Here is a 25,043-nt window from a genome sequence, read left to right as displayed (position 1 = left end):
CGGCCTTTCAAGAATTGGTACGCTCTTTTCTTGAAGGACCCTAAGTCGAATTGACTTCAAAAACCGTTTCTACATCAAAGTTATCGGTAATTATGGAGATGACATTCATAATATTGAAGGTAGACGTTTCTGTATGATTATGAATAATTGGTATTGTTAATGTGTTGGAATTCCAGGAAATCTGTGGCAAGGTCGCTTTAATGCGGGCATGGCGTGAACTTGACCTTTCTTAACGACTGTTATATATGTAGTTGATAAATTAATATAAATAGGAACTGTTAAAATTCGTAAATCACACAATAATAATAACAGTCATCAATTACGGTCTAAGTAGCTACGGTAGAACTTATCCAACGTATCTCAGCCGAATACATAACCTCCAAATGCGAATCCTCAACATTGTCTCGAGAAATGAAATAGGAGTTTTCAAACACTTTAAAATATTGCCCATATCAGAAAAAGTTAATAAATGTCTTCTAGTCGAGCACTTTTTTCGAGGTGACATAAAAAAACGAGTGGAGCACGATGTACAGAGACGAGCGGTAACGCAAGTTCGGCTCTGTACATCGAGAGCAAACAACGTGTACGGCGAGAGAACGTTGAGGTATTTGCTACCGCGGCTAATAAATGGTCTACCCAATCACATATTAGATTGCCTAACGCCAACCAATATAAACAGCAAATTAAAAAACTACTTTTATATGCAATTGTCGCGCTCCTAAACAAGACTGTTATGGTTACATCAATATAAACCACAGCGGTTTGCTAATGTAATTTACTTATTACTATGATTGTATTATATTTTTGTGTAAAATAAAGAAATTAAAAAATAATAATAATAAAACCCGTTTAAATTCCAATCATGACAAAAAAACAAATTATAATACACAGCTTAGATTATTTTACATATTTATACATATTTTTTTTCTTTTGCCTGTTATTCTATATTCTAGCTTCCTTCAGTACCATCACGAACGCCTTCACGGGTAAAGGCCTCCTCCAGCTTTTTCCAACTGACTCTATCTATGGCTCTCTTTCTCCATTCGTTTCCTACTACCGCTTCTATTTACTATCCACCTTTTTTTTCAAATCACACAATATAGTATTATAATTATATTCCGACGTTTCTTAATGCAATTTTATTGTATTCCAGTCCATTGAACCTATTTAACTTCGCGATTCGCGTACCAATTCTTGAAAGGCGCTCTCGCGAACAATCTGGCATTAAGAATGTCCATGGCATTCAAAATTGTTTAGTTTTTATTTAGTCTTCTGTGTTTGTTTCATGAATACATTTTTCATACTTATTTTAAAAGGTATTGACACGATTTTACTAAATCTATACTTATACAAAATTAATGGTAAATTTGTCGAATCACCTTAAACCGCACCAATTTTCTTTCTATTACTTTACGACTTATATTAAGGAGGCGCTTTAGACCCCTTTAAAATTTAAAAACTGATAATATTACAAACAGTAATAGTGGGTTTTGATTCTTAGTGGCGTTTATGATCAGGTTAGGTTAGGTCAAAGCCAAAAAGTCGTAGCTTCTTATTTATTTCACAAATCATGATGTTTTTATTAATTTCTATGGGCCACCATATTATTGCATCACACCATTGCCGAGTGATGAAAATATGTAGAAAATTTTTGGAGGTGGAGCCGTGATTCGACAAATTTACCAAATTAATAATAGTAAGTCAAGGTGGAACGCAAGTCATGCGAAATTTAAATAATGCACATTTATCGTGTTGACTTTGAAAGTATTTTATTTTGAAAGTACTATTGTGTCACTTTCTCTATGGATTTGTATCTGTCTAATCGAATATTATTCATTTCATTTTGACAGGTTGGACTTTCGCGTGTACATATTTGTTTTGTACCTATCATATTTAATAAATCTGAATACTGTATGTGAAAGTTTGTAATCTATGTTTGATAAATATTTTCGATTAATAATATTTAGATTCAATGCGTCCTAGGCAATCAATTAGGTTTAAAAGAAAAAAATGACGGCACTAATATAAGAGTCTTTCCTCAACTTCGATTTTGTTCCCTTTGGAGTAGAGACTCTTAGGCCGTGGGGTGAACAGGTGCTAATTAAAGATTTAAGTTGGCGCCTGGTAGATACTTAGTACCGGTGACCCCAGAGCTGGTGCTTTCCTCGCTCAACGAATAAGTATCGCAATTAAGCGAGGAAATGCTGCCAGCGTTAAAGGTAGATTGGTACAGGTACCAATCTTTAAATTTGTTTTAATTTTCTTTTTATTATTACTATGTAGGTTAAGAAAATTATATTGGATGGAACGGTTAAAACTTCGTATATTTTTCCTTTGTCTGTCAATCAATTATTTACAAAATTAGCATTTTTTATCGCTAAATAGACTTTGTTCCTTATTTTTGCATACCAACAATGCAGTTATGAAATTATTACACACGTTGCTCTAGTTACATGCAATTTTCGTTTTTAATTGCATCATCCTAAAGATCGCTTGACGATAACTGTATTTTTATGTCGGGGTCATGAATATGATATTATGACCCGAATTATTTGGTTAGACGATTAAGAAGTTCTTTTATCGTTTCAGTCATAATTCTTCGGGTCATAAATCATATTTATCGTTTATCTCGCTCGCACTTACAGGTCTTAATGGTGTAGTAATGTACGTAAGTATTGTTGAGGTACATATCGATATTTGGATAATAGGAATAATTTTTCGCTATCTGAAAATATTTTTTTTACCATTGCGCGTAACGCGTAACGAAGCGTAAGTAATGTAATGAGTGTCATAACAAAAAATCTTTTATTTATAGAAAAACAATAACCCTTACTCGTAACGACCAATCAGGAGTCAGAGTGCGTGCGCAGGTAGCTAAGTATCGATAACGGGTTGCGTGCACATTCCTACTGTCAGTGACATTTATTGCCCGACGAATCAGATTAAAATGCTTTTTGCTTTTTTTTAAATTATTAGAGCAACAAACTGTACTATATACTGTGCAGAAAATACACGGTTCCCGGATTAGGATAATAAACACTATGACAAAAGAATTAGTGCTATTAAATCATTGATATATTATCCATATTAAGTGCTTAATAAAAGGCGTGTGAGTGCGACGGTGACTCATACAACCCGACGACTTAGACAATCATGAATACTAACAAAACCTGAGCGACCAGTACCTACAATAAAAATTCAATTCGCAGAAACGTCTCCCATCGCGGAGTTTATTCAACGGAATTCTATTGAAGTTCTCATTCATATGTTTTGGTTGGAGAAAGAAAAGCTTATTTTTAACAAGTCATAGAGACGTGAGCCTTTGGGACATACAAAGTGATGGACTGTGACAAAAAGCGTTGGTTAACGCTTTTTTGCATTACTTCCCATTCCCTTATAATAAAATCTCCCAATCTATGGATTCTGAGATAATCAAACTATCCAGATATAAACTCACAAAACACATAAACATTATGGTAGCCGAATTGGATTGCGATTCTGCAGAGGCCTTACTACGTATTTGGCATGACTCTCCAAAAACTAACACAGACACAGCGCACGCTTATAACAGCTCTCAGACACACACTCAAATACAGAGTGCATTATACACATTCATTCACGCATACTTAAGGTTTCACGACCTGTGGTTGATTAGATGTAACACTCATTTTTCTTAAAAAAATATTTTAAACATGCACTAAACACGGAATAATTGTAATCAGCTTACAATCTTACAGTGTAACGTTACACACAAAACGGTCTCTAGTGTGGGTTAGATAAATTTTGTCACAAGTCACAACCATATTTCTGTATGAATATAGTTTTTATTTTTTCTAAAAAAATGCGAAAATTGTTTTAAATCTGTTAAGACCAATTCATAAGCTTCTCTAAAATTATGGTTCTCTCCAATAAGTATTACTGCATACAATGATATTTTAAAAATTACTTATCTTCCTTGGAATCAAATCGACTCTAATGTGAAAAAAACACGCCTAATTTTTGATTCCAATTAAGAGAATGGACAACAAATAATAATTCTTCTTAAAGTAACATAGTATTTTTAAGACAATGTAACTTTAATAAGACAGGAACAACGTCAATCATTGAATGACGTAATACTTACTTTTCATAATAAAATAAAGTCTTCTTTTAGCAAAATATCCTAACGATATTTAAGGAACATTCCCTTGATGCCCCATAGCCTTGGGACGCCCTGTATACAGACTACATGATAAGATATAAAACCTCTAACAATTAATTAAATACGTAAATGAATTCAAAAATGTATTAACATTACTTCTACTAGAGTTAATTGTCGACGAGAAAGATGTCAATTGTCAATTTACATTCTTGTGAGGTACTAGTAATTACTAATTAGTTTGTGTACCAGAATTTTAAACAATATTTGGTGGATTTAGAATGTTTACGGTTCTTGGCGAAACATACGGGAACATAGCGTGTGCCAAAAGTATAATTAGATTTTCATTAACAAAGAGAGGTCGCCGTGTTTATTTAATGATGGAAATTTTGATCTAAACCATATTATAACTGTAGTGCCCATTCACCATATCTGACCCGCTGCAAACGCTGAGGCAGTGCGTTCTTACTTCGACTGTGTCTTCAGTCTTTATACGCAATTGGTTATTCATACGGAGCACACAAACAGGAGAAAACAAAGTTAATCAAAACTCTATTGCTTGGCCTATATACAAAAACTATTACAGCTTTCTGGATGAGCATGAAAGATAACTAGGTTATCTGTCGAGTATTAATTGCGCATTTAGAAAGAAAAATTGTTGCAATGGCGAAATCAAACTAGTTCAAGAACTACAAAATTCGTTAAACTAGATCTAAGACACAAACAATGATTCGGTGGCCGTTGATACACAATTAATTAAAAAAGAAAATTAAAACAAATTTAAAAAGTTTGGTCCCTGTGGCAGTGTACCTTTAATCTGGCAGCATTTCCTCGCTGTATTGCGATACTTACTCGTTGAGAGAGGGCGTAATTAATTATTAAAATAGGAAAATATACGTATAGAAACAATAACAAGTGTTTTACAAAGCCACAGAGAAAATTGTGACATTATGCTCTGAAGAAAACAAAGGATTATTTACGTACAGGAACTTTCACAATACCTAAAAGATTAATGTATAGTAAGTAGATTATAAAATATCTCGAGAACCCGTTATAGTTTCATATATTTGAATATATATTTTAACATAGCGTAAAGTAAGGTTGCAACCTCACGTACTTACCACGCACGGGTAACTTTTAAAATTAATATTTGCTTAGTTTCCGGGCTTGTAATACCACAGTATTCTAACGTAGTACAATCCCTGCAGAGCTACTCTGTAAATTGGTACGGATCGCCTCGAATACCTATACCATTTATAAACGAAAAGACGAAACATTTCTGGTGTACACCATTAATAGTGGATGAAATTATGTGGTATGTAAACTTAATATTGAAATTGGAATTCGGATTCTGTCCAATATAATGTTTCTTGGGACTAAATAATATGTAGTTTTATTTATCCATTACTACGAAAAACAGAGCCATTACTTTTAAGGCCTTTAAGGCTTTTGAGGTTACTTTTAAAGGTCTGGGCCTTTTATTTCTGTATCTGTTTCATGATCATTTGTTTTTTCTAATAGGCAAGTAGCCTTCTGTGCCTCACTCACGCAGTCTACTTTTCTTCTACTTACTTCTACTTCAAGCAAATTTCCTCTTATCTTAATAACAGATTGGATGAATTGTAAGGGAGGTATAAAACTTGTATGGAGATCTTAGTTTAGAACCTAAAGAAAGATTAATTTAATCACAATTGAATAATGAATTAATAAGTATCGCAATTCGCAATATAGCGAGGTAGGTAATGCTGCCAGCGTTAAAGGTACACTGCCTCAGGGACCAAACTTTGTAAATCTGTATTAATTTTCTATTTAAAATTATACATACAAAGGTGTATACCCTCAGAAAACCTCAAGGATATAGGGTTTTTATATTTTCACTATTTAATATGATAACGGCGCTGGGATTTTCCACAAATAAAATGAACATATAAACTCTAATGAGACTCATTAAAGATAACACAGTTTTCGTTACTTTTTATATTATAAAAGTTTAGATTTTACCACCAGAATTTTTGTACCATATTCATGCAAATAAATTATTATTGTTTGGTTACTGTTTACTTCAGCTCAAGATCAATTCATGATTCTGGTACATTGTTGCACACGGGACTAAGCCAAGTGAACACGTGATACTTTTCTTGTAGAAAAAATAAATATTATTCCTAAATAAATATAATGTTTAAGTGTAAATTTGTACTTTTGTATTTTACAGCGCCGTATTTACAAGTCTTCAACTACATCGTACTTAAAAAAAGAACCTGTGGCGCTAGGTCTTGGCTTCAGATTTCTGAAACGTTGTGTTTCTGATCTGTTTTGGGAAAATTTATTTTAATAAGCAAGTAGGGTTCTTCTCTGCCTGACAAATGTCAATTTTTGGGCTTAGGGAGCGTTCACACGGACAACACGGTTATTTATTCACCGTAGTTTAGACTTAACCAATTTGTGCTTTCTGTAACCATAAGCCATGATTACTTCATGTGTGTCTATATTTAAAAAGTCCCTTCTTAAAGAATTCCTTGGCCCATCTTCTTTTATTCATTGATCAACGAAGGCTACCTTTGAACATCTAAATTGGTCAGAAACTAAACATATCGCGAACTGTGTGTACTGTCAACTGTGCGAATCTGTGTGAAATATAAACTGAGAGGACTGTGAACCCCAGTATATCAAAATCTAATACATTTTTGACCAGGAACCAGAGATAGCGTCTCATATCTGAATCTTGCCCTTAGTGTAAATCGAGAAAACATATAATATATAAAAGCTTTTTAACTCGTTAAAAATCAATTAAACGTTAGTTACTGAATACGGATATAACTAGCGAAATATTGATTTGTTTTTTTTTTCTGCTTTTTGCGTTTCCTTGTTGCTTTTAAGTTCTAGCAATTCATGCACGCAATACAAATATTATCGAACTCGGATTATATTTTACGTATATTTTGTTATACCGCTTAGATTAACTCAACTTACAAAGGTTCGATTTGAATAAATATTCACAAAAATTGTTTAATCAATAGGATTTGGAATAGAAACATTCTGCTATTCATTGATGACTTTTATTCATGGACCTGACGTCACTCTGAAGCCCTCTGAAGTTTTTCCGAACCAAATTGACTTAGGGTTCGAGAGGGCACCAATTCTTACGCACTTGAGAGCCTTCTGGCAATGTGAGTATCCATAGGTGGCGGAATCACTTAACATCAGGTGAACACCCTGATGGTTTGCCCCCCCCCCCCTTTATAAAGAAGAGTTCGTACCAAAATATGTTGATGCGGATTCGCACTGACGATTTTTTACGACTTTGTGTTGAGAATCGTGGTAAATTCTAGGCAATTTTTTTTCTTCTGTTCTTATATACGCCGTTTCATCATATATAATACTATATAGTATATGTTAAAAGTTGTCTTTTCTAAAATATATGACAATTATGGTAAACATAAATGTTACCAAAAAATTCAAAAATAAAACATTACACAAATTAATATAATTATATAAATAATAACAAAACACTAGCATAACAGCGAATTAGGTATAAGATAGGCACTTGACAAAGCTTTAATTACAATTGATCAGCTCATTAAAATTACGCAAACGTTAAGGAAAACAAGGGAAAACTCGTAATTTTCCACTTACTGTCATGTTTGTTAATATTTAAAGTTTGATAGTACTAAATGAAACAAATGTTTGTCTTGTTTTTAATTCTACAAAGTCACATTTGACAATGTTAAAAATAAATCTTTCAACTTGGGGTTATATAAGCATTAATTATTTTGATTGATATAAAAATTCCATTCGTATTTGTCATAGACTCTAAAACATGAAACTCACTCCCTATACAATTTTCTGGTCGTTATTAATCTTGAGTAGGTGATTCTATAAGCAGTAAGATGATTCTAATAACTGAATAAATATTATCCCTGACATATTCATATGACATAATACATACCAATTATAAACCTACATCTGGCAAAATCAATCAGTGGCGCTACAACCTTCTTAAGTCTCGGCCTTTTATTTCTGGATCATGATCATTTGTCAATCTATTAGACAAGTAGGTGATCAGCCTCCTGTGCCTGACACACGCCGTCGACTTTCAGGGTCTAAGGCAAGCCGGTTTTCTCACGATGTTATCCTAAAAAGTAGAAGCGTAAGCAGGAAGCGAATGGAGAAAAGCCATGGACAGACATATTTGAAAAAGGCTGGAGGAGACCTTTACCCGTCAAGGGGTTCCGATCAAAAGTACCTACTGCAGCAAGAAAAATTTATATTACAAATCTAAACTGCATATTCTACTTTTGTAATAATTTAAAATTGTACGGGTTTTTATTATTGGTACGGTGTCTTTAAAATAACGTTTATTACCTACGGAACTTTTGAAGATTACAAGTGATGTTTTATAGTTGACATTTAATAATAAAACAAATAAGTTTGACTTTTGATAACTCTTCGTTGGTATCTTGCATCACTTTTGTTTTCTTCGATCTATTTATATATTGTATCTGTTATGTTTTATATATTTAGTTTAGGTTGTATACGTAATAAAGTACATAATTAAGAATATAATGATTACTTAGGGAGATTCTTTATAGGCTGACTAGAGTATAGTAGCTACATAAGAATCCATAGGCTTCAAAAGATAAAAAACTGTATTCGTTTTTACAACAAACTCTCAACTCGAAATTAGAGAATAATCACTGAATAAATTCAAATCTTATGTTAAGCGTAAATTAATCAATAAAGCTTTTTATAAATTTAACGATTATTTAAATGATCAAAACAATTTGTATGACTCAAAACTTGGCGATTTAAAAGAGTGGCGGTTCTTTCTTGCAAGTTCTTCTTGCCCGCTCTACGCCCTTGACTTGCGAACTGGTAGTAAATGTAAATTTAGAATTAATTTAACATATTTCCTGTTAACGTTTATAAGTGCACTTATCTAATATATAACATTCTCGTGTTACAATGTTCGTTCCCATACTCCTCCGAAACGGCGCTACTGATTCTTATGAATTTTATTATTTTTTTATGCATATTCAGTTAGTCTGAGAATCGGCTACTATCTAACCCCTCTTTCAAAGCCCTAGGCTGGTCCGTACTCACCCCAGAACCTTCTAGTGCCTACCCCAATATATTGATCTAGTATTAATTGCTGGATACATTACAAAAGACAAACAGAGGTTGATTGAGTATCTTCGTTAATGGGTTTGTTTCCCAGTAAAACAATTATGCATGGCTGAAACAAACGAGAACATCCTAACAAAGTATGCCAATCTTTATTTTTATTAATATAACAGAAAAGTCTACTTGGTACTCAGAATATTATGCTGATGTCGTGAGGGGCATCTAAATATAAAATTAATTATTATTTTTCTCATAAAAAATATTGGATTTAGAAAAAATGAATTTTTTAACAAAATTGCTGGTCTCTGTATCCCCAATGGCGTAGCAGACACATTTTTGCGTCTCTCGTTGTGTATTTGTCGTAGATTTTTGGATGTTCGACATTTTCGTCGCGTCTCAAATCAAACCCATGGGTGTTAACTTTCATAGTCGAGACTTTTGTATGTCGGACGTTTTGACATACAAAACTCCTATTAGATATAAAAAAAGGGTTAATGGATTTTTACTTAAGTAAAAAAAAAGTAAGTTGAGCAGTGTTGGCCTCGTGGCTTCAGCGTGCGACTCTCATACCTGAGGTCGTAGTTTCGATCGCCGGCTGTGCACCAATGGAATTTCTTTCTATGTGCGCATTTAACATTTGCTCGAACGGTGAAGGAACACATCGTGAGGAAACCGACATGTCTTAGACCCAAAAAGTCGACGGTGTGTGTCAGGCACTGGAGGCTGATCACCTACTTGCCTATTAGATTTAAAAATTATCATGAACAGATTCAGAAATCTGAGGTTGACTTAAAGAGGTTGTAGCACCACTGATTTATTTTTTTATTTAAAAAAAAAGTAAAAGTTGTCTAAACAAGTCTTAATAAAATTAGTTGCCGTTTAATTAAATTTAAACCAGGAAGAGGTTTAATTGAGCGTACCTAATCAGAGCTAAGTTCAATCGAATCAGTTATTTTAGCTCAAGGTTATATTTTGATAAAACAACTTTTAAATTTTGTATGTAATTACCTCATATAAATCGGTTAGTATGTATTCGTTAGTTAGATTTTGAAATATTGCCACAAGCTGCAAGGTTTACAAAATAATGTCAAAGTTAGAATAATTTGACGACTCATTGGTCTAGTGGTTAGTACCGCTGACTGCGAATCCATGGGTCCCGGGTTCGATCCCCGGCTGAGACGAACATCGATGTGATGAGCATTTGGTGTTGTGCTTAGGTCTTGGGTGTTCAAATATGTATTTATATGTCTATCTATCTATAATATGTATGTATATCCGTTGGCTAGTACCCATAACACAAGCTTCACCAGCTTAGCTTGGGACTACGTCAATTGGTGTGAATTGTCTTTTAAAAAAAAATAGTATATTTAATCATTTGAGTCAAATTTGTATAATGATAACCGTCAAATTTAAAAAAAACGCACTTTATTCGCCCCACGCCTTTACTCCTTTAGAGTCCTTTTCATCTCTAACCACTTTCTTAAAAACTAAATTTTAAATTTCACTATCGATTCAAAACATTATATGTACTTTCACTAACAATCGTAAACAAAATCTACTCAACCTGTCCTATGCTGAAACCGAAAGTATTCTTATTGTGCAACAGTTTAATTATCTTAATACATATATAACAATTTGTATGACAATACTTGGCGATTAAATAGAGTGGCGGAAAGTTTCTTGCCAGTTCTTCTTACCCGCTCTACGCCCTTGACTTGCGAACTGGTAGTAAATGTAAATTTACAATTAATTTAACTTGACAATTCGAAAGTGTACTTGGTTACCCACTTGAATAAAGATATTTTGAGTTTGAGTTTGAGTATATAAATTACGTGTCACGTTGTTTGTCCGCTATGGACTCCTAAACTACTGAACCGATTTCAATCGAATTTGCACACCGTGTGCGGTTTAATCTAACTTAAAAGATAGGATAGCTTACATCTCAATTTATATCCGCAATATTATTTTATTGCAAAATATTTGTTTATTATTTTATAGCCACAATTCTAACAGATGACGCTGTGTTAAAAGTACTTAGCAACGTATCACATAAGCTACAATTTAATGGAATAATTACCAAAAAAGCATGGTGGTCCCCAATGACTGGTGTTCTCCTACCGTTTCCCTTGAATAGGTAACTACTATGTAATATAACTAAAACCTTAGCTACAGCAACGCTTGGCCGGTCTGCTAGTAGAATATAAGTGATATGAAGAATTCTGTATCAAGTACCATTAACATGTGAAAAGGAAGAGACTATCTGCCCTTTTTTTAAATGTATAGTAAAGCGTTTTCTTTCTTTCTTCTCGCATTTAAATTTACTCACTAGGACAGTACGAGACGAAATCCGTCGCCTTTATAATCGCAAACTTATTTTACAAGATATTTGTCATTCAAATTTATTAATACTAACAGACCTTGCAGGGTTTAACCTTATAATTGTTACTGATGTAAGATTTACTTTATTTTAATTTTACTGTTCCAATTTAACATAAAATGCGTAATTATAAATTGACCAGTAGCCCTTGGAATTTTCGTAACACTTCAACACGCTTAATATTTTCGTAAACATACTTTCATATCTCGAATTACATAAACTTGAGATTTAATAGCGGATAAATTATTCCTTAAACTTGACATCAATTAAAATTGTATTTTACAAAATAATATGCATCCATCAATGTTGGCATAGAGGCTTAACTGCGGCTATGTGGGCAAAACATACGGTGAAGAAAAACATCGTGAAGAAATCACCATGCCTTAGTCTCAGAAATGTACATGTCAGGTACAATGTTTTGACGACTCATTGGTCTAGTGGTTACTACCCTTGACTGCGAATCCATGGGTCCCGGGTTCGATCCCCGGCTGAGACGAATATCGATGTGATGAGCATTTGGTGTTGTGCTTAGGTCTTGGGTGTTTAAATATGTATTTATATGTCTATCTATCTATCTATAATATGTATGTATATCCGTTGCCTAGTACCCATAACACAAGCTTCACCAGCTTAGCATGGGACTAGGTCAATTGGTGTGAATTGTCTTTTAAAAAAAAAAAAAGGCACAGAATACTGACCTACCCGTCTATAAAGAAATATATAATATCACAATAGAGAAATCAGAGGCCAAAACCTAGAGTTAAACTAATTATTACACAAATGGATATTTCCCATAGCCTTTTGCCGTTATGATATACTGCAGAAACAATTTTAATTATGGATAGAAATTAAAAATATATACGAATCATACTCTCCTGACCTTGGGGCCATACTGGACCAGAGTTGCCAATGATAGAACTCATTGGAGAGAGCTGCCCTGCGATTCTGTAACTCACTTTTCGAACTCACACAGCTGTTTTCGCAGACTGATTTAAGAGCGACCGCCGATGCGAAAACCGCTGTGTGAGTTTGAAAAGTGAATTACAGAATCGCAGGGCAGCTGGTGGCCAATACCAAAAGGTACACCGAATGCGTGATATTTTATAATAACGAGATATGTTAAATTTTTAACGCCTCTTTTTAAACGGAATTCCAATTTAAATTATAAATCTAATTCAGCGTTGAGTAAGGTTTAAACAAATGTCTTAATTTGAATATCCTTTTGAGATGGATACTTTTGATTGTTGTTTTATTTTATTTGATTGGAAGTTATTTAAAATGAAACATCTGTCTGAATATATGCGTTAGAGAATTGTTTGTGGCCCACGATACGTCTTTATCGAAGAAAATGATTAAACATTACTTCAGTTTGCGACTCTCATCCCTGAGGTTGTAGGTTCGATATCCGTGCAATTGGACTGTCTCTATGCGCATTTAACATTCGCTCGAACGCTGTAGGAAAATATCGTAAGGAAACTGACATGTCTTAGACCCAAAAAGTCGACGGCGTGTGTCTGGCACAGGAGGCTGATCACCTACTTGCCTATTAGATTGACAAATGATCATGAAACACATTTAGACATCTGAGGCCCAGACCTAAAAAGGTTTTAGTGCCTCTGAGCTGTAACTAAGGTGCCTAACTTCTTAACAATAGAGCCATTTATCAAGCGGTTTAAGTGAGACAAATCTCCATTCGTTGTCACAATACTTTTCCAAAAACCGCTAAGTGTACAATCGACGAACTACTTTAAAATCACGTGACGTTGAGCTTTACATAGATAAAAATTACATGACGTCATTACAATTATTATTACTCGACGCACGCGTCAGATAAAAGATCACGCCACTTAATTAGTACTATGTTAAAACTTGTTTATGAATCTACAAAATCATTTCTTGGAAAGACGGAATACTGTAATAAGGGAATATGTTACGTAGTTACCAGGAGGCTTATAGCTCGGCAATCCCGATAAATTAGATAATTCTGCGAGATTAGATAATATATTCAAAAAGAGATAAATCTATATGAGTGTGGGCAATTAGGGGGTAGCTTTTTACAGTTCGCTTATAATATCTTGCGCTGGTGCCGACCAGTGTTTGTCCTGAGAGGGTATTTTCAGCTGCTATGTAGTAAGCAGACATAAGATGCTGTTTATCAGACAGACCTCTCGATAGTCATTCTTAAGATGTTATTTCCAAAATCACTCCTAAATATCTAGCATAGGTAAATAACACTTTATTCAACACGGCGAAGACTTTTATTAAAATAACGCATGAATGTTACGTCATTTATTATAAACTAGCTGGCCTGGCGAACATCGTACCGCCTAACAGTCGATTCTTTATGTTTTTTAAATACTTATTCTGCTATTCGGGACACCGGTCTAGCTAAGATAAAAAAAAGAAAGTTGATAAGACAGCAAATACATTATGTCAAAAAATAAAAATTTACCTTCCCGGAACCCCTCCACTAACACTTGAACTTTATGATATATGGTATTAAAGTTCAAATTGACTTTTAAGTATTATTACGAATATTATGTATGGGAATATAGAAAAGTGTTGTTTTTAGACTTTTTCACTCAATTTTTTTAATTTTTCTCTCCGTAAGAACCATCCTCGTACTTCAAAGAATATTATAAAAAAAGAATTGAATTGGCCCAATCGGTCAAGCCGTTTTCATGTTATGTCGTGACAACGGAAAACGGGTTTCATTTATATATATATAGATAATAGGAAAAGTCAAATAAATAAAATTTTTCTTTTAAATAATTTCGTCTCTTAATTAACCTCAAAAAGTTTATCGTGTTTCAGTTGTTCGAGTTAACGATTGGTTTTCGAAACTCCGGAGATCTGTAAAAAATCGAAATCTAATGAAATCGCATACCCTACGTATAGCCAGCCTTGTCTCAAATCTTTCTGAGCTAAGTGTGAATAAATAAATAAACAAAAATGTCAACAACGATTTGGGTTTCGATGTAAACGAGCTATAGTCCGCGTCTCGGATCTTGCGAATAGGATATCTTTATGTTGCTGGTAAAAGACGGAATATCAATGCAACAGGCAGAACTGCCGTTCTCGTACTATGGAGCATCTTGGTTTCTTATAAATAGTATACGTACACAAATCTTAAACACAAAAGCCCATTTGATAGCCTATCTTTATCATCGTGTGGTATTAAAGGAACAATTTTATATATTCTAAATTCTATTCTGATTACGAAAGCAATATTTAAATTTTCTATAACAATTATATATATAAAAAAAGGATTATGCAATCAATTAATCAATAACAAAAAAACCAATAACTGACCTTAAAATATAATAACTAAAATATATTACTAAAAAGTTCCTTTAGGCAAGGTTCTGAAGATACTGGCAGCGTTCCCCCTTTGAATAGTTAGACTAATTCTTTGTCCAAGGTAGTTGCCAGCTCTTCGGTCTCCTGTGATATCGACTAACCTTTTTGCTATTTCCTTAAAAAGCCTTATAGCGTTAGGACCCCACGGACCAAGGGTCTCGACACCGAATGGGACAAAATCATATTCAGAGCCTAGACCCCTGTATTCCTATATAATTAAGATAACAACATATTATAAGGCAAGGCATGCAATAAATAGTTGGATTTTTTTATATACGACCCCTTATAGCCTTAGGATTAGACTATGGATTAGTGGTTTGGGCTTGTGACTCTCAACCCCAAGATCGTGCATTCAAATTTGTTTACTTTTCATTCTATGTGGCTGAAATTGTATATAAAGTAATCTTAGAACAAAACCTATACAGAAATATTTATTCATGAATATTTAATATTTTCCCAATTTCCTAACAAACCTATGATAAAATAATACTTCCCTTTAACTGTGTTTACATAATAAATCTAATCATATTACTCTTCCGCTTAAGAAAGATTCATGTTAATTAAATTATGGTTGAATAATTATGATAATAATGAGCTTGATTAGTCCATAAATACAAATCTTTCGAAAACAACTTATATTTTCCTACTATTTGTTTATAAGAATTAAGTAATTTGTTTCCGCGGCCTTGATACTTAAAAATCTCCTAAAAAGCAATTAATACATTATTAAAAATTATGTTAGTGGTTAAGCGATTCTACCCTGTTGACATCCCAGGCCGCAAAAGTTTTTTTACGGAATTGATATATGCGAATGGTGAAGAAAAACATCGTACAGAAGGCTGATCGCCTACTTGCCTTTAAATATATAGATTTACAATACACGATTTTACATACATTTATTACATAACGACTATTCAATCGATTTTTTATAGATCCAGCAATATTGGCTAATTAAGTAAACCATTCGTATTAAGGGATTTATTAAATTTTGGTGTTATTAAATTATAATGAAAATGGCAGCCGGTATCATCGCCATTACTCCGACATTCATAATAATGACGTTATTATTATAGACTATCAAAAAGTCTGTTATTCAATTTATTAATATTGGCAAATCAAATAATCCATATAACGATTTTGAACTAATTTGACTTTGATGTTATTAAATTATAATTACAACGGCAGCTAATATCAGCGCCATTGCTCCGACATATATAAAATTTTAAATGAATTTAATTAAACGTAAGATTCTATGGGAAGGGATCTTCAAATTCTTTTAAATAAGTATGGGGCTTTTACCCACGTAGAATTCTGTTGGTTTTGTACTGCATTTAAAAACCTGGCATTGTACCGTAAGATAAACTGATTTTTCTTTATTGTTAATTTTTATATAATTACGCACTTATTGCACTTTCCCTATAGTAAATATGGTAGCCAGTTGCATAATCATTTATGTTTAGAATAGTAAAAGCAACGAAGTAAATAAAAAATAAATACGGCAAATAAAATAGAAAAAGTATAAAAATTGAACGCAAAAACTAATATGAGCAATATCTGTTATTCATAACAAGTAAATTGACTTGTGTACGAAATGAATTTATCAAAGTACGTCACTGTACGCTGAATCTGAGGTCATTCGGTTCGGGAATGCCAATCATCGAATATGTTTGCATCATATTTTTATCGCGTCGTATACGTTGCTGGGGGCACATCTTTCGCGGCATGGAAAAGACTTATTTTATTTTTTTATATCAATGTTGCGTCTGTTTTATTTTTTATATCAATGTTGCATACACGAAGATATTCCAATCATATCCCCAAGCAGGATTGGAACCCGCAAGGAAAAAAGAAGCGTGAACATCCCAAGCAAACCTGGAAGTACAGTTGCAGATGAGGCAAAGAGAGCTGGAACTTGAAGCGACGTGAAATACGAGGCACAAGACCGAATGCGATTGAGATGAGGACGCCCTCTGCCTCATGTAGGGGTCATAGCACATTAAGCAAAACTATTGCGTATATATCGATCGTAGATAAAATTTCAATTTAGTTTTCTCTAATTTCAAAAACCACAAATTCTTAGATATATACAACACATTAACAGACCATGAATCAAGAGGAAACTGCCTTTACTGCTTCTTTTGGTGCGTTAGGGAAAAATGATGAGAGTAAATGTTTACGATGCGCGCGCACACCATCACAAAAAACCGACACCCTGAAACTGCCTCATAATTTTTACGTTCACTGTTCACAAGTCCTGGGTTCGAACAATCGAGTCGCACTCCTAGCCTACACTGATTACCAGACAAGTAGTAGTAGACATTGGTATTATGTATTGATAATAATAAAGTACCTATGTATGTTGTGTGTCGACTACACACTTTTTTTAACGCAAATCATTTGTCAACTGTTTTCTTTCGAATTTTTGAAGTTATACTTCTTTTGGCGCGTTAGGGAAAAATTAGGAGAGTAAATTTTTACGATGCGCGCGCACACCGTGACAAAAAACCGACACCCTGAAGTTAGCTATAATCAACATTTTAGTTTTTTCTATAGTTCGTGTTGTTTTTTCTACAAACGTAGAATAATTTTTTTTTAAGATTTTTATCTTGTTACGCCAAAGAAGTTACGTATAACTTCTAACGCGTGTACATAAGTACACACACGTATTTTTGCTTATAGTAACTTATTTAAAATACCTAAGTATGAGATATATGTCAGCTAATCATTGTGTAACATGACTAATGAACAACTGATAGGTCAGATTGTGAGTTTATGATATGATAAACTTGAGGTCAATGTTTGCAATTATGAAATGTGCAGTCATAAATTTGTATAATAAACTTTACACAAAATATTTGCATTTTTATGCATATCACAAATTACGATTTTTATAAAAAGAAAAGCGTGTTTGGACAAAAAGACCGGCAACCTATTATCAACATATCAATAGTTGTCAGCCAAAATTATGTTTTTTGTGGTAGTTATTTATTTAAATATTTTATATAATTGTTGTTGTACATATATCTGTTGTATATAATAAAAATAGTTTTGTATTGGCAGCCCGTGTTACAGCCAATGTCCGGCACGGCTGGACTTTTTTTAAAGATATTTCGGAAATGAATAGACTGTTACTTGGCGAAAGAATTAATGGTGAAAGAACCTATGAATTCGACCAAGTAGTTTTGCTACAACAAACCAAAATCCTCTTTATAATATAAAAGTATATCTAATTAATCAATTTACAATCAAATATACAGTTTTGACAATTATCTTAACCTACAAAGTAATTATAAAAATTATTGAAAAGAAAATCATAACAAATTTAAAAAGTTTGGTCCCTGTGGCAGTGTACCTTTAACGCTGGCAGCATTTCCTCGCTGTATTGCGATACTTACTCATTGAGCCAGGAAAGTACCAGCTCTGGGGTCACCGGTACTATCTACTAGGCGCCAACAGACTCCAAAGGGAACAAAATCGTAGTTGGAGGAAAGACTTATATTTGTGCCGTTTATTATTTTATAATATTTGTTCCTCAACATAAGAAATAACGAATCCTCTCCGACATATAATAAATACTTAAACCTCACATACTTAAATGCTTCGTCGTTATTAGGTGAGTCAACCTTCTGTGCCTGACACACGCTGTCGACTTTTTGTGTCTAAGGCATGCCGGTTTACTCACGATGCTTCACTTTTCCTTGTGCACAGCCGCCGTTATTAGTATTTTTATAATATGTAACCAAATATATCTAGTTTGGAGAATTTTATTGTTTGACATTTACAATAATGATTAAAACTCAATAAAATGTGATCAGTTTTATCATTTCACGCGTTAGATTGCTTACAAGGTCACCTTGCAGTTGGCATTCCCTTAGGCAAAACAGGATCTAGACCTAGATAAAAAGTCTTGTCTTAATGTTGATCTTGACCTCAAAGTCCCGTTTCAAACAAAAGAATTATTGCAGAACTTGGAGCAGAACCAATCTTGCTTAAATATCAATTATCATGGGAGTCGGTCTCATAAAAAAAATATGTTAATTATGGAATATAAGATACAGCTATAAATTATTCCACGTCATTAAATTTGAATCAGTAGACATGCCTACTCATCGGCAAAGAAGGCAGAGGGTGTAGGCCGAGAGAAAAAGCCGGCGTAAAAAACTCTCGGTACTCTTTTTAAATAGCAAATCATCATACAAAATGACTATGTCTAACAACACTTATTTTAAAACAACGGCCTGGGACTAGTGCTAGACAAAGTAGCCTGTCTAGCACTAGTCCCAGGCCCTATTATCAACTACGTAATCGTTAACTTTATAGTAAGTCTTTTTACACAGCTTTTCTATTAATACATTTCTTAAATTTATTAAAAGGCAGAGATAAAAAAACCTATGGGATTTTATTAAAGAAAAGTATCCCTTTTCCCAAAAAAGAATTACTTTAGATAGTCTAGTACGGGGAAATTTCCTCCCCTTAAAAGGTTACCTAAGGTTAAACTTTTCTAATTATAGTAGTAATTTTTATATAACAGGTATGTAATCCAAAGTAAATAGTAATAAGTCATTGAGAATTGTTTACATAAATCTATTTTCTGAATGTCAGTATTATAATTCCTCTGATACAGTTATGATTTATGATAAGTTATTTATTTAATTACAATTCCGTATCTATTTTAATATCACGGTTTTTTTTATTATTTTATTTCTAATTTTAGATTAAAACGTTTTTCCTCAGCAGAAATTCATGAATCTAATTAGATTTTAATAAGTATAGTAAAAACTTATTAATAATATATATGGTAAAACAATATTTTTCAAGTTATGTGGAAGGTGAAACACATAAGAAATATTCAATAGCCCACTGAAGTATTTCCGAACCAATTCGACTGGGGTCCGACAAGAGAAGAGCTTACCCATTCTTAAAAGGCCGGCAATGCACTCGCGAGCCGTCAGTCATTGATAGTGTCCTAAGAATAACTCTTCCGTAAGTCAAATTCCAATAGTTTTTTGACATACCTGAGTGTAACTTAAAGTTAAGTTTTATGAATTAAACCTTATTCCGGTCTACAGTCCTGTGTTGGTCCACTCTTCCAGACAAAAATAGAACAAAAACGTAGTACTTAGGGCTAAGTCTCCTCTCTGATTCTGAGGGTTGGAGCCTTAAAACTCTTCTCTTGACGAAAAGCAAATCAACCTTATTGCATTGTTTTACTCTGTCTCTTTTCACCACGCCGTAGACACAATATGGCAGAAAGAGGTGAAAGAGTTTTTCGTTAAAATAGTCTAATTAGATTGAGACGTTCATTTTGAAATATAAATTGCTCACATTTTTCAATTTATATCGAACCTCGGACCGTTTTTTAGCAAAATTAAGCCGTGACCTCATATACCAACTGTACAAGCATAAAACCCGTTTACAAAGTATACAACACAATATTTATTCACGATTGAATTTTCAATACAAATATTTAAACAATTTAATACATATTCATTAACTAGCTAATTTAGGCAACTTTCTATGACATGTTTAAACTATTACGTATTAAAAATATATAGATATACATATATATAAGGAAATTATTTAAATTTAAATGACCTTAAAAATATTAAAGCATAATTTCGTCCATTAAATTTAGTTACAAGTCCAACATTACTCTTAAAATATTTATATATATATAATAATTAATATAAATGATGAAATAATTTAAATAACCTTATAATATAACCATGAAAAAACCTTACAAATAAAAATATCAAAGCACAATTTCATCCACCAAATTTAGTTACAAATACAATCATAATAAAAAATTTAAATAAATATGATATGAAAGCTCCTAGTTTAAGCTTTTATAAAGCGCTTAATTGATTCCTAAATAAGGAAATCTTAATTGAATACTCTCCAAAAAAGCTACATTTTAATTCAAACATGAGAGTTGTTAAGCGGAATAGTTTTCCTTTAAATTAATGACAAGTAAATAGATTCGTGTAAGCACACGTGACCCTGAATGATTATCGATAAAGTATCGATAAATAGCACATCTCTACGTCATTTGTATTGCGTGAACCCTTTGAATTGTGTCAGTCGTCGGCTTGAAACTGGTGAGACGATACGTTGTGCAAGTGTAGTGATTGTGCGTAATTTTTTGTGACACAAGTTAACAAAATCCGTGAGTGTATTTTAATTTACGAACGTTTAGGATATTAATTTAATAATATTTAAATTATTTAATATTTTCTATTTATATTTAAATTTAAAATGTCAACGTTTACAACCACAATATTAATAATAAATTTATTTGTCCAAATTTTATTGACATTATACAAAAAGAAATTTATAGAGAATTTTATGACTCTAAGATGCGGCCCCTGTCCGGGAGAAGACCTCCTTTTCCACCCTATTTTATTTTATTTACGACAACTATACACGCTATTATTTTTAAATAACAATTACATTTTTTTTTTTTAATTATATATTATAAATAATATTGCTTTGAATTCTATTCGAAAGCGCTAGAATGATAAGTTTATCCTTATTATTTAGTGAATAATAGGAGCAGTTAACGAATTTGATTATATCGATATAGGAATCGTCATCCCTATAGCGGAATTCGAAAACGCGGTTGCTATGACAACGGTCGAACAGTTAGGAATTCGCTGCCAAACAGTCATAAATTTTAGAATTTGGCCATTGCTTTCTCTTATATTACATAAGTATCTTATAAGATAATATACAAGCCAGTTTCTTCGTCAGTGTATAATTTATGTACCTTTGTAGGGTCAATAAATTTTCCCGAACTCGTACAACGACCCAAGCTTATTGAATCTGTGTATAAAATTACATTATTCTGTGGCGCTTAAATATTGGGGATTTAAATTTGCGTAGAGATTTACAATAAAAGTGTATCGGGTTTTATGTTTGAGTTTATTTTAATAATAAAATTTCTTCATAAATGTCTTACGTTCATTAAAGCTATTCTGTCGCTATAGTGATATTTAATTATTCAATTTTGTTGTTTAGTTTTAAAGCATGTCGCGATTTCGCTTTGGATATAATCACGAAACTTTTGAATCTTAATGTAAGTAATAAATACAAATCATAAAATCCCTCTTCATAAAATGAGTATATGGCCTTAATATAGTAGTGAATTGAACTAGTGTTTGATGAGTTTTGGATATATTAACGATGTCATTACAGGCATTGCAAATACAAGAGTTACTTAAGTTGTTGCTTAACTTATTCTGAGATAAATGGCTTCAAAGATACCTTTCAATTTCATTTAAGATGTACAAATTTAAAAGAGGTTTCAACATTTTTCGACATATTTCTTTGCTGTTTTGTCCGATTTTAGAATACATAATTAGTGATATTTCTTACTCAAATCTAACTTCCTTACTTACTTGACTTGTCCTATAACCCCTATATATATTACATAGTATATTATATACTATACCTCTAGATGGGGCAGGGGGCGTCCACAGTCCACAGTCTCCACCGTGTTTGGTCAGCTTCCATAGTTCTATGTTGTTGCTTTATTATTCCTTTTTTTTTGATATACGAGGTGGAAATGCATTTGAGCATCCCCTGAACAGGGGTATGTGGGACTCGACCCACGCCAAAATCTCTGCTATTCAGAGACTGGGTGAGCAATACCCACTAAAACCACCTCGAGTAGTTCCGACAAAGCCGCGTTACAGAGGCTCCGGGGTCGCTGTCGCATTCTACCGGGACCTCAACGGCATGTTACACTTAAAAACCTCCGGTGCAGTATACACTACATAGGAGGTAGGAGATGGGCATATCTTCTTCTATTTACTCCCCGTCTTCTACCCCTAGGATTCGTCCTAAAGCGCTCCCTCTCTCTTTCTGCTGTCTCCTTCTGTTCATTTCATTATAAATAATTCACAAAACTGTGCTCCATTTATCTAACTATATTATTATATTAATTAGTAAGAGATATCTATATTAACCATGTTCATTTCACAATTTGGGGAAAAAAGGGAGAATTTGAACTGAATATTTTTAACTGAGTTTGTCTAAATGTTTTCGTCTTTCTGATTTTGTTTAGCAGAGGTTATAACTGTTTTTGTAATCTGATAGTTTATGATGTCAATTCTCCGACAAAACGATCGTTTAGCAAGTTTATATTTATTCAATTGCGCTAACAGCTGCTAATTCCATGTACTATATTTTGTCTTGTCCGCAATTTTTAAATAGAGTTGCCAAATCTATGAGAGGTCTACCTCTAATGATAATGCTCTGGCATTACTTCACATCTACCACTAATATACTCATATATCGTCTATAATTGGATTTACTAAGTTAAAGTTTTATAAGTCACAAATTCCACCCGTACTACGTTCGCCATTCCACAACTGAGCGTTAAAATTTTAAGGTGGTTTCTACCGCGCACTACGTGGAACCAGCTGCCCCCTGAAGAATTTCCGAACCAATTCGACTTAGATTCCTTCAAGAAAAGTGCGTACCAATTCTTAAAAGGCCAATGCACTCGCGATTCCGATGGCGCTACAACTTTTTAGGTCTGGGTTTCAGATTTCTGTAGCTGTTTCATGATCGTTTGTTAATCTAATAGGCAAGTAGGTGATCAGCCTGTGCCTGACACATGACGTCGACATTTTGGGTCTAAGGCAAGCCGGTTTCCTCACGATGTTTTCCTTCACCGTTCGAGCGAATGTTATGCGCACGTAGACAGAATGTCCATTGGTGCACAGCCGGGGATCGAACCTACGATCTCAGGGATGAGTCGCACGCTGAAGCCACTAGGCCAACACTGCTCTAGACGCAGACCTCTAATGAAGAATAAAACTTCCAACCAATCTTTATTGGTTAGATTTATGTTTTTTTTTTTGACCTCAGGCAAACCTTGTGCGGTCTCTTATTGTGTTTAAGACATAACGATTTCCTTACGATGTTTTTCAGAGCATTGCAAATCGAACGCCTTACTACACTTACTCTTACATTCTACTATAGGCAGATTAAGCAGTTTTTAATTCGTTTATTATAACACTTTTTTGAAGTTGGATAACAGCTAGGTAACAGACACACCTTCTTATCAGTTATAGCAACAAAGTTGACATTTGTCCTTATTTATCTGCGTCATGAGAGGCGTAACATATATAAAGAGCATAGATGTTTTGTATGTTTGTTTGTAAAGTTCAGAAAACTCAAAGCACTGAACTGTAAAAAAAATTATGAGCGACATAGTTTATTTAAGAAGAACTTTTATTGAATAGCTAAATATAGATTATTTATCTTTATATATCGGGCATATAAGTATATCAAATTTTATGTACAGTACGATACACTATATAATATTAATTTTCAAGTGTTTGTCTCACAACGACTGCGAAACCCCGCGCTTTGGGTTGTAAATATTTTTATATGGGCACTTTGACCTGAAATCCCGTTAATTTTTATACACATATCTTCAAAAACTGCTCGTTTTTAATACGAATGCTTAAATTTTTCTACACATGTTTTTTTTTTTTTTTTTTTATTAAACGTTTCCAGATTATTCCCCGACTATATAGTCGTCGGAGGTGTTAAAAAGCTTACATAAATGTATTGGTAACCCAAATGTTTACTTTCTATTACTATATTACTACTCTACTACTACCTATTTCTTTTGACAACCCCCTGCATGACCCTCACAGCAAATCCCAAAAAGATGCCCCTCAACCTAACATTGAGCATTATTCCCTTCAAACTCGTCTCCGTTACCCTCATGCCCATAGCTTGCTCAGCGTTATACCTGTCGTATCCATACATGGGACAGTCGGTCAGAACATGCAACACAGACAGTGTTGCATGTTCAGCTGAATCGTCACAAGGACAGGCAGCACTTTGTCTGAACCTGCGAAGATACGACAAGAAGCCACCGTGACCTGTCAACATCTGAGTAATCAATCCCGTTGGTTTCATTTGTTTAATTATTGAAAAGGCCGAAGCAACATTTGGAAGGAATAACTTGGTTATTGCAGCTGTTTCACCGTCTCGATATCTGTGATTCCATTTTTCTATCGTGTTTCC

The 25,043-nt window shown here is 33.5% G+C and overlaps 1 protein-coding gene across 2 annotated transcripts in view; it reads left to right on the top strand.

The window, feature by feature from the left end:
* LOC125059148 (facilitated trehalose transporter Tret1-like) overlaps positions 1-25,043 on the top strand; it is a 42,308-nt gene that overhangs the window by 1,325 nt on the left and 15,940 nt on the right. The window contains exon 1 of one of the 2 annotated variants that reach the window (XM_047663417.1): positions 21,034-21,162. The exons of the other annotated variant lie outside the window; for it this stretch is intronic. The gene's annotated coding sequence lies outside the window, so the exon portion shown is untranslated. Of the gene's footprint in view, positions 1-21,033; positions 21,163-25,043 lie in introns of those variants that run through there. 2 annotated transcript variants of the gene reach the window in all.

Source organism: Pieris napi, chromosome 19 (assembly GCF_905475465.1).
Source record: "Pieris napi chromosome 19, ilPieNapi1.2, whole genome shotgun sequence".
Classification (NCBI taxonomy): domain Eukaryota; kingdom Metazoa; phylum Arthropoda; class Insecta; order Lepidoptera; family Pieridae; genus Pieris; species Pieris napi.
The sequence above is the reverse complement of the archived record's forward strand: the minus strand, read 5'-3'. Positions and strand labels throughout refer to the sequence as shown.